Source organism: Myxine glutinosa, chromosome 3, assembly GCF_964187855.1.
Source record: "Myxine glutinosa chromosome 3, kmMyxGlut1.1, whole genome shotgun sequence".
In the NCBI taxonomy this organism is placed as follows: Eukaryota; Metazoa; Chordata; class Myxini; order Myxiniformes; family Myxinidae; genus Myxine; species Myxine glutinosa.
This window is the reverse complement of record NC_136263.1, coordinates 31424100-31434929: the sequence shown is the minus strand read 5'-3', so window position 1 is coordinate 31434929 and position 10830 is coordinate 31424100.

Below are 10830 nucleotides of genomic sequence, written 5' to 3'. Positions count from 1 at the left end.
AATACAAGTGCAAAAGTGGTTTCCTGCACCAACACAAGTGCAAAAAGTGGTTTTTCAACACTAACAGAAGTGCGAAAAGTGGTTTTTCAACACTAACACAAGTGCGAAAAGTGGTTTTTCAACACTAACACAAGTGCGAAAAGTGGTTTTTCAACACTATCACAAGTGCAAAAAGTGTTTTTTCCACACTAATACAAGTGCAAAAGTGGTTTCCTGCACCAACACAAGTGCGAAAAGTGGTTTTTCAACACTAACACAAGTGCGAAAAGTGGTTTTTCAACACTATCACAAGTGCAAAAAGTGTTTTTTCCACAATAATACAAGTGCAAAAGTGGTTTCCTGCACCAACACAAGTGCGAAAAGTGGTTTTTCAACACTAACACATGTGCCAAAAGTGGTTTTTCAACACTAACACAAGTGCAAAAAGTGGTTTTTCCACACTAATACAAGTGCAAAAGTGGTTTCCTGCACCAACACAAGTGCGAAAAGTGGTTTTTCAACACTAACACAAGTGCGAAAAGTGGTTTTTCAACACTATCACAAGTGCAAAAAGTGTTTTTTCCACACGAATACAAGTGCAAAAGTGGTTTCCTGCACCAACACAAGTGCGAAAAGTGTTTTTTAAACAATAACACAAGTGCGAAAAGTGGTTTTTCAACACTATCACAAGTGCAAAAAGTGTTTTTTCCACACTAATACAAGTGCCAAAAGTGTTTTTTCAACACTATCACAAGTGCAAAAAGTGGTTTTTCCACACTAATACAAGTGCAAAAGTGGTTTCCTGCACCAACACAAGTGCGAAAAGTGGTTTTTCAACACTAACACAAGTGCGAAAAGTGGTTTTTCAACACTATCACAAGTGCAAAAAGTGTTTTTTCCACACGAATACAAGTGCAAAAGTGGTTTCCTGCACCAACACAAGTGCGAAAAGTGGTTTTTAAACAATAACACAAGTGCGAAAAGTGGTTTTTCAACACTATCACAAGTGCAAAAAGTGTTTTTTCCACACTAATACAAGTGCAAAAGTGGTTTCCTGCACCAACACAAGTGCGAAAAGTGGTTTTTCAACACTAACACGAGTGCGAAAAGTGGTTTTTCAACACTAACACAAGTGCGAAAAGTGTTTTTTCCACACTAATACAAGTGCAAAAGTGGTTACCTGCACCAACACAAGTGCGAAAAGTGGTTTTTCAACACTTACACAAGTGCGAAAAGTGGTTTTTCAACACTATCACAAGTGCAAAAAGTGTTGTTTCCACACTAATACAAGTGCACTAAGTGGTTTCCTGCACCAACACAAGTGCAAAAAGTGGTTTTTCAACACTAACAGAAGTGCGAAAAGTGGTTTTTCAACACTAACACAAGTGCGAAAAGTGGTTTTTCAACACTAACACAAGTGCGAAAAGTGGTTTTTCAACACTAACACAGGAGCGAAAAGTGGGTTTTCAACACTAACACAAGTGCGGAAAGTGGTTTTTCAACACTAACACAAGTGCGAAAAGTGGTTTTTCAACACTAACAAAAGTGCGAAAAGTGGTTTTTCAACACTAACACAAGTGCCAAAAGTGGTTTTTCCACACTAATACAAGTGCAAAAGTGGTTTCCTGCACCAACACAAGTGCGAAAAGTGGTTTTTCAACACTATCACAAGTGCAAAAAGTGTTTTTTCCACACTAATACAAGTGCAAAAGTGGTTTCCTGCACCAACACAAGTGCGAAAAGTGGTTTTTCAACACTAACACAAGTGCGAAAGTGGTTTTTCAACAATAACACAAGGGCGAAAAGTGGTTTTTCCACACTAATACAAGTGCAAAAGTGGTTTCCTGCACCAACACAAGTGCGAAAAGTGGTTTTTCAACACTAACACAAGTGCGAAAAGTGGTTTTTCAACACTATCACAAGTGCAAAAAGTGTTTTTTCCACACTAATACAAGTGCAAAAGTGGTTTCCTGCACCAACACAAGTGCAAAAAGTGGTTTTTCAACACTAACACAAGTGCGAAAAGTGTTTTTTCAACACTAACACAAGTGCGAAGTGTTTTTTCCACACTAATACAAGTGCAAAAGTGGTTTCCTGCACCAACACAAGTGCAAAAAGTGGTTTTTCAACACTAACACAAGTGCGAAAAGTGGTTTTTCAACACTATCACAAATGCAAAAAGTGTTTTTTCCATACTAATACAAGTGCAAAAGTGGTTTCCTGCACCAACACAAGTGCGAAAAGTGGTTTTTCAACACTAACACAAGTGCGAAAAGTGGTTTTTCAACACTAACACAAGTGCGAAAAGTGGATTTCCAACACTATCACAAGCGCAAAAAGTGTTTTTTCCACACTAATACAAGTGCAAAAGTGGTTTCCTGCACGAACACAAGTGTGAAAAGTGGTTTTTCAACACTAAAACAAGTGCGAAAAGTGGTTTTTCAACACTAACACAAGTGCGAAAAGTGGTTTTTCAACACTATCACAAGTGCAAAAAGTGTTTTTTCCACACTAATACAAGTGCAAAAGTGGTTTCCTGCACCAACACAAGCGCGAAAAGTGGTTTTTCAACACTAACACAAGTGCGAAAAGTGGTTTTTCAACACTAACACAAGTGCGAAAAGTGGTTTATCAACACTATCACAAGTGCAAAAAGTGTTTTTTCCACAATAATACAAGTGCAAAAGTGGTTTCCTGCACCAACACAAGTGCGAAAAGTGGTTTTTCAACACTATCACAAGTGCAAAAAGTGTTTTTTCCACACTAATACAAGTGCAAAAGTGGTTTCCTGCACCAACACAAGTGCGAAAAGTGGTTTTTCAACACTAACACAAGTGCGAAAAGTGGTTTTTCAACACTAACACAAGTGCGAAAAGTGTTTTTTCCACACTAATACAAGTGCAAAAGTGGTTACCTGCACCAACACAAGTGCGAAAAGTGGTTTTTCAACACTAACACAAGTGTGAAAAGTGGTTTTTCAACACTAACACAAGTGCGAAAAGTGGTTTTTCAACACTATCACAAGTGCAAAAAGTGTTTTTCCACACTACTACAAGTGCAAAAGTGGTTTCCTGCACCAACACAAGTGCGAAAAGTGGTTTTTCAACACTAACACAAGTGCGAAAAGTGGTTTTTCAACACTAACACAAGTGCGAAAAGTGGTTTTTCCACACTAATGCAAGTGCAAAAGTGGTTTACTGCACCAACACAAGTGCGAAAAGTGGTTTTTCAACACTTACACAAGTGCGAAAAGTGGTTTTTCAACACTATCACAATTGCAAAAAGTGTTTTTTCCACACTAATACAAGTGCAAAAGTGGTTGCCTGCACCAACACAAGTGCGAAAAGTGATTTTTCAACACTAACACAAGTGCGAAAAGTGGTTTTTCAACACTAACACAAGTGCGAAAAGTGTTTTTCCACACTAATACAAGTGCAAAAGTGGTTTCCTGCACCAACACAACTGCGAAAAGTGGTTGTTCAACACTAACACAAGTGCGAAAATTGGTTTTTCAACACTATCACAAGTGCAAAAAGTGTTTTTTCCACACTAATACAAGTGCAAAAGTGGTTTCCTGCACCAACACAAGTGCGAAAAGTGGTTTTTCAACACTAAAACAAGTGCGAAAAGTGGTTTTTCAACACTAACACAAGTGCGAAAAGTGGTTTTTCAACACTATCACAAGTGCAAAAAGTGTTTTTTCCACACTAATACAAGTGCAAAAGTGGTTTCCTGCACCAACACAAGTGCGAAAAGTGGTTTTTCAACACTAACACAAGTGCGAAAAGTGGTTTTTCAACACTATCACAAGTGCAAAAAGTGTTTTTTCCACAATAATACAAGTGCAAAAGTGGTTTCCTGCACCAACACAAGTGCGAAAAGTGGTTTTTCAACACTAACACATGTGCCAAAAGTGGTTTTTCAACACTAACACAAGTGCAAAAAGTGGTTTTTCCACACTAATACAAGTGCAAAAGTGGTTTCCTGCACCAACACAAGTGCGAAAAGTGGTTTTTCAACACTAACACAAGTGCGAAAAGTGGTTTTTCAACACTATCACAAGTGCAAAAAGTGTTTTTTCCACACGAATACAAGTGCAAAAGTGGTTTCCTGCACCAACACAAGTGCGAAAAGTGTTTTTTAAACAATAACACAAGTGCGAAAAGTGGTTTTTCAACACTATCACAAGTGCAAAAGGTGTTTTTTCCACACTAATACAAGTGCAAAAGTGGTTTCCTGCACCAACACAAGTGCGAAAAGTGGTTTTTCAACACTAACACGAGTGCGAAAAGTGGTTTTTCAACACTAACACAAGTGCGAAAAGTGTTTTTTCCACACTAATACAAGTGCAAAAGTGGTTACCTGCACCAACACAAGTGCGAAAAGTGGTTTTTCAACACTTACACAAGTGCGAAAAGTGGTTTTTCAACACTATCACAAGTGCAAAAAGTGTTGTTTCCACACTAATACAAGTGCAAAAGTGGTTTCCTGCACCAACACAAGTGCAAAAAGTGGTTTTTCAACACTAACAGAAGTGCGAAAAGTGGTTTTTCAACACTAACACAAGTGCGAAAAGTGGTTTTTCAACACTAACACAAGTGCGAAAAGTGGTTTTTCAACACTAACACAGGAGCGAAAAGTGGGTTTTCAACACTAACACAAGTGCAAAAAGTGGTTTTTCCACACTAATACAAGTGCAAAAGTGGTTTTTCAACACTAACACAAGTGCGAAAAGTGGTTTTTCAACACTAACACAAGTGCGAAAAGTGGTTTTTCAACACTAACACAAGTGCAAAAAGTGGTTTTTCCACACTAATACAAGTGCAAAAGTGGTTTCCTGCACCAACACAAGTGCGAAAAGTGGTTTTTCAACACTATCACAAGTGCAAAAAGTGGTTTTTCCACACTAATACAAGTGCAAAAAGTGTTTTTTCCACACTAATACAAGTGCAAAAGTGGTTTCCTGCACCAACACAAGTGCGAAAACTGGTTTTTCAACACTAACACAAGTGCGAAAAGTGGTTTTTCAACACTAACACAAGTGCGAAAAGTGTTTTTTCCACTCTAATACAAGTGCAAAAGTGGTTTCCTGCACCAACACAAGTGCGAAAAGCGGTTTTTCAACACTAACACAAGTGCGAAAAGTGGTATTTCAACACTATCACAAGTGCAAAAAGTGTTGTTTCCACACTAATACAAGTGCAAAACTGGTTTCCTGCACCAACACAAGTGCAAAAAGTGGCTTTTCAACACTATCACAAGTGCGACAAGTGGTTTTTCAACACTATCACAAGTGCAAAAAGTGTTTTTTCCACACTAATACAAGTGCAAAAGTGGTTTCCTGCACCAACACAAGTGCGAAAAGTGGTTTTTCAACACTAACACAAGTGCGAAAAGTGGTTTTTCAACACTAACACAAGTGCGAAAAGTGGTTTTTCAACACTATCAGAAGTGCAAAAAGTGTTTTTTCCACACGAATACAAGTGCAGAAGTGGTTTCCTGCACCAACACCAGTGCCAAAAGTGGTTTTTCAACACTAACACAAGTGCGAAAAGTGGTTTTTCAACACTAACACAAGTGCGAAAAGTGGTTTTTCCACACTAATACAAGTGCAAAAGTGGTTTTCTGCACCAACACAAGTGGGGAACGTGGTTTTTCAACACTAACACAAGTGCAAAAAGTGGTTTTTCAACACTAACACAAGTGCGAAAAGTGGTTTTTCAACACTATCACAAGTGCAAAAAGTGTTTTTTCCACACTAATACAAGTGCAAAAGTGGTTTCCTGCACCAACACAAGTGCGAAAAGTGGTTTTTCAACACTAACACAAGTGGGAAAAGTGGTTTTTCAACACTAACACAAGTGGGAAAAGTGTTTTTTCCACACTAATACAAGTGCAAAAGTGGTTTCCTGCATCAACACAAGTGCGAAAAGTGGCTTTTCAACACTAACACAAGTGCGAAAAGTGGTTTTTCAACACTAACAAAAGTGCGAAAAGTGGTTTTTCAACACTAACACAAGTGCCAAAAGTGGTTTTTCCACACTAATACAAGTGCTAAAGTGGTTTCCTGCACCAACACAAGTGCGAAAAGTGGTTTTTCAACACTATCACAAGTGCAAAAAGTGTTTTTTCCACACTAATACAAGTGCAAAAGTGGTTTCCTGCACCAACACAAGTGCGAAAAGTGGTTTTTCAACACTAACACAAGTGCGAAAAGTGGTTTTTCAACAATAACACAAGGGCGAAAAGTGGTTTTTCCACACTAATACAAGTGCAAAAGTGGTTTCCTGCACCAACACAAGTGCGAAAAGTGGTTTTTCAACACTAACACAAGTGCGAAAAGTGGTTGTTCAACACTAACACAAGTGCGAAAATTGGTTTTTCAACACTATCACAAGTGCAAAAAGTGTTTTTTCCACACTAATACAAGCGCAAAAGTGGTTTCCTGCACCAACACAATTGCGAAAAGTGGTTTTTCAACACTAAAACAAGTGTGAAAAGTGGTTTTTCAACACTAACACAAGTGCGAAAAGTGGTTTTTCAACACTATCACAAGTGCAAAAAGTGTTTTTTCCACACTAATACAAGTGCAAAAGTGGTTTCCTGCACCAACACAAGTGCGAAAAGTGGTTTTTCAACACTAACACAAGTGCGAAAAGTGGTTTTTCAACACTATCACAAGTGCAAAAAGTGTTTTTTCCACAATAATACAAGTGCAAAAGTGGTTTCCTGCACCAACACAAGTGCGAAAAGTGGTTTTTCAACACTAACACAAGTGCCAAAAGTGGTTTTTCAACACTATCACAAGTGCAAAAAGTGGTTTTTCCACACTAATACAAGTGCAAAAGTGGTTTCCTGCACCAACACAAGTGCGAAAAGTGGTTTTTCAACACTAACACAAGTGCGAAAAGTGGTTTTTCAACACTATCACAAGTGCAAAAAGTGTTTTTTCCACACGAATACAAGTGCAAAAGTGGTTTCCTGCACCAACACAAGTGCGAAAAGTGGTTTTTAAACAATAACACAAGTGCGAAAAGTGGTTTTTCAACACTATCACAAGTGCAAAAAGTGTTTTTTCCACACTAATACAAGTGCAAAAGTGGTTTCCTGCACCAACAAAAGTGCGAAAAGTGGTTTTTCAACACTAACACGAGTGCGAAAAGTGGTTTTTCAACACTAACACAAGTGCGAAAAGTGTTTTTTCCACACTAATACAAGTGCAAAAGTGATTACCTGCACCAACACAAGTGCGAAAAGTGGTTTTTCAACACTTACACAAGTGCGAAAAGTGGTTTTTCAACACTATCACAAGTGCAAAAAGTGTTGTTTCCGCACTAATACAAGTGCAAAAGTGGTTTCCTGCACCAACACAAGTGCAAAAAGTGGTTTTTCAACACTAACAGAAGTGCGAAAAGTGGTTTTTCAACACTAACACAAGTGCGAAAAGTGGTTTTTCAACACTAACACAAGTGCGAAAAGTGGTTTTTCAACACTAACACAGGAGCGAAAAGTGGGTTTTCAACACTAACACAAGTGCGGAAAGTGGTTTTTCAACACTAACACAAGTGCGAAAAGTGGTTTTTCAACACTAACAAAAGTGCGAAAAGTGGTTTTTCAACACTAACACAAGTGCCAAAAGTGGTTTTTCCACACTAATACAAGTGCAAAAGTGGTTTCCTGCACCAACACAAGTGCGAAAAGTGGTTTTTCAACACTATCACAAGTGCAAAAAGTGTTTTTTCCACACTAATACAAGTGCAAAAGTGGTTTCCTGCACCAACACAAGTGCGAAAAGTGGTTTTTCAACACTAACACAAGTGCGAAAGTGGTTTTTCAACAATAACACAAGGGCGAAAAGTGGTTTTTCCACACTAATACAAGTGCAAAAGTGGTTTCCTGCACCAACACAAGTGCGAAAAGTGGTTTTTCAACACTAACACAAGTGCGAAAAGTGGTTTTTCAACACTATCACAAGTGCAAAAAGTATTTTTTCCACACTAATACAAGTGCAAAAGTGGTTTCCTGCACCAACACAAGTGCAAAAAGTGGTTTTTCAACACTAACACAAGTGCGAAATGTGGTTTTTCAACACTAACACAAGTGCGAAAAGTGTTTTTTCCACACTAATACAAGTGCAAAAGTGGTTTCCTGCACCAACACAAGTGCGAAAAGTGGTTTTTCAACACTAACACAAGTGCGAAAAGTGGTTTTTCAACACTATCACAAATGCAAAAAGTGTTTTTTCCATACTAATACAAGTGCAAAAGTGGTTTCCTGCACCAACACAAGTGCGAAAAGTGGTTTTTCAACACTAACACAAGTGCGAAAAGTGGTTTTTCAACACTAACACAAGTGCGAAAAGTGGATTTCCAACACTATCACAAGCACAAAAAGTGTTTTTTCCACACTAATACAAGTGCAAAAGTGGTTTCCTGCACGAACACAAGTGTGAAAAGTGGTTTTTCAACACTAAAACAAGTGCGAAAAGTGGTTTTTCAACACTAACACAAGTGCGAAAAGTGGTTTTTCAACACTATCACAAGTGCAAAAAGTGTTTTTTCCACACTAATACAAGTGCAAAAGTGGTTTCCTGCACCAACACAAGCGCGAAAAGTGGTTTTTCAACACTAACACAAGTGCGAAAAGTGGTTTTTCAACACTAACACAAGTGCGAAAAGTGGTTTATCAACACTATCACAAGTGCAAAAAGTGTTTTTTCCACAATAATACAAGTGCAAAAGTGGTTTCCTGCACCAACACAAGTGCGAAAAGTGGTTTTTCAACACTATCACAAGTGCAAAAAGTGTTTTTTCCACACTAATACAAGTGCAAAAGTGGTTTCCTGCACCAACACAAGTGCGAAAAGTGGTTTTTCAACACTAACACAAGTGCGAAAAGTGGTTTTTCAACACTAACACAAGTGCGAAAAGTGTTTTTTCCACACTAATACAAGTGCAAAAGTGGTTACCTGCACCAACACAAGTGCGAAAAGTGGTTTTTCAACACTAACACAAGTGTGAAAAGTGGTTTTTCAACACTAACACAAGTGCGAAAAGTGGTTTTTCAACACTATCACAAGTGCAAAAAGTGTTTTTCCACACTACTACAAGTGCAAAAGTGGTTTCCTGCACCAACACAAGTGCGAAAAGTGGTTTTTCAACACTAACACAAGTGCGAAAAGTGGTTTTTCAACACTAACACAAGTGCGAAAAGTGGTTTTTCCACACTAATGCAAGTGCAAAAGTGGTTTACTGCACCAACACAAGTGCGAAAAGTGGTTTTTCAACACTAACACAAGTGCGAAAAGTGGTTTTTCAACACTATCACAAGTGCAAAAAGTGTTTTTTCCACACTAATACAAGTGCAAAAGTGGTTGCCTGCACCAACACAAGTGCGAAAAGTGATTTTTCAACACTAACACAAGTGCGAAAAGTGGTTTTTCAACACTAACACAAGTGCGAAAAGTGTTTTTCCACACTAATACAAGTGCAAAAGTGGTTTCCTGCACCAACACAACTGCGAAAAGTGGTTGTTCAACACTAACACAAGTGCGAAAATTGGTTTTTCAACACTATCACAAGTGCAAAAAGTGTTTTTTCCACACTAATACAAGTGCAAAAGTGGTTTCCTGCGCCAACACAAGTGCGAAAAGTGGTTTTTCAACACTAAAACAAGTGCGAAAAGTGGTTTTTCAACACTAACACAAGTGCGAAAAGTGGTTTTTCAACACTATCACAAGTGCAAAAAGTGTTTTTTCCACACTAATACAAGTGCAAAAGTGGTTTCCTGCACCAACACAAGTGCGAAAAGTGGTTTTTCAACACTAACACAAGTGCGAAAAGTGGTTTTTCAACACTATCACAAGTGCAAAAAGTGTTTTTTCCACAATAATACAAGTGCAAAAGTGGTTTCCTGCACCAACACAAGTGCGAAAAGTGGTTTTTCAACACTAACACAAGTGCCAAAAGTGGTTTTTCAACACTAACACAAGTGCAAAAAGTGGTTTTTCCACACTAATACAAGTGCAAAAGTGGTTTCCTGCACCAACACAAGTGCGAAAAGTGGTTTTTCAACACTAACACAAGTGCGAAAAGTGGTTTTTCAACACTATCACAAGTGCAAAAAGTGTTTTTTCCACACGAATACAAGTGCAAAAGTGGTTTCCTGCACCAACACAAGTGCGAAAAGTGGTTTTTAAACAATAACACAAGTGCGAAAAGTGGTTTTTCAACACTATCACAAGTGCAAAAAGTGTTTTTTCCACACTAATACAAGTGCAAAAGTGGTTTCCTGCACCAACACAAGTGCGAAAAGTGGTTTTTCAACACTAACACGAGTGCGAAAAGTGGTTTTTCAACACTAACACAAGTGCGAAAAGTGTTTTTTCCACACTAATACAAGTGCAAAAGTGGTTACCTGCACCAACACAAGTGCGAAAAGTGGTTTTTCAACACTTACACAAGTGCGAAAAGTGGTTTTTCAACACTATCACAAGTGCAAAAAGTGTTGTTTCCACACTAATACAAGTGCAAAAGTGGTTTCCTGCACCAACACAAGTGCAAAAAGTGGTTTTTCAACACTAACAGAAGTGCGAAAAGTGGTTTTTCAACACTAACACAAGTGCGAAAAGTGGTTTTTCAACACTAACACAAGTGCGAAAAGTGGTTTTTCAACACTAACACAGGAGCGAAAAGTGGGTTTTCAACACTAACACAAGTGCAAAAAGTGGTTTTTCCACACTAATACAAGTGCAAAAGTGGTTTTTCAACACTAACACAAGTGCGAAAAGTGGTTTTTCAACACTAACACAAGTGCGAAAAGTGGTTTTTCAACACTAACACAAGTGCAAAA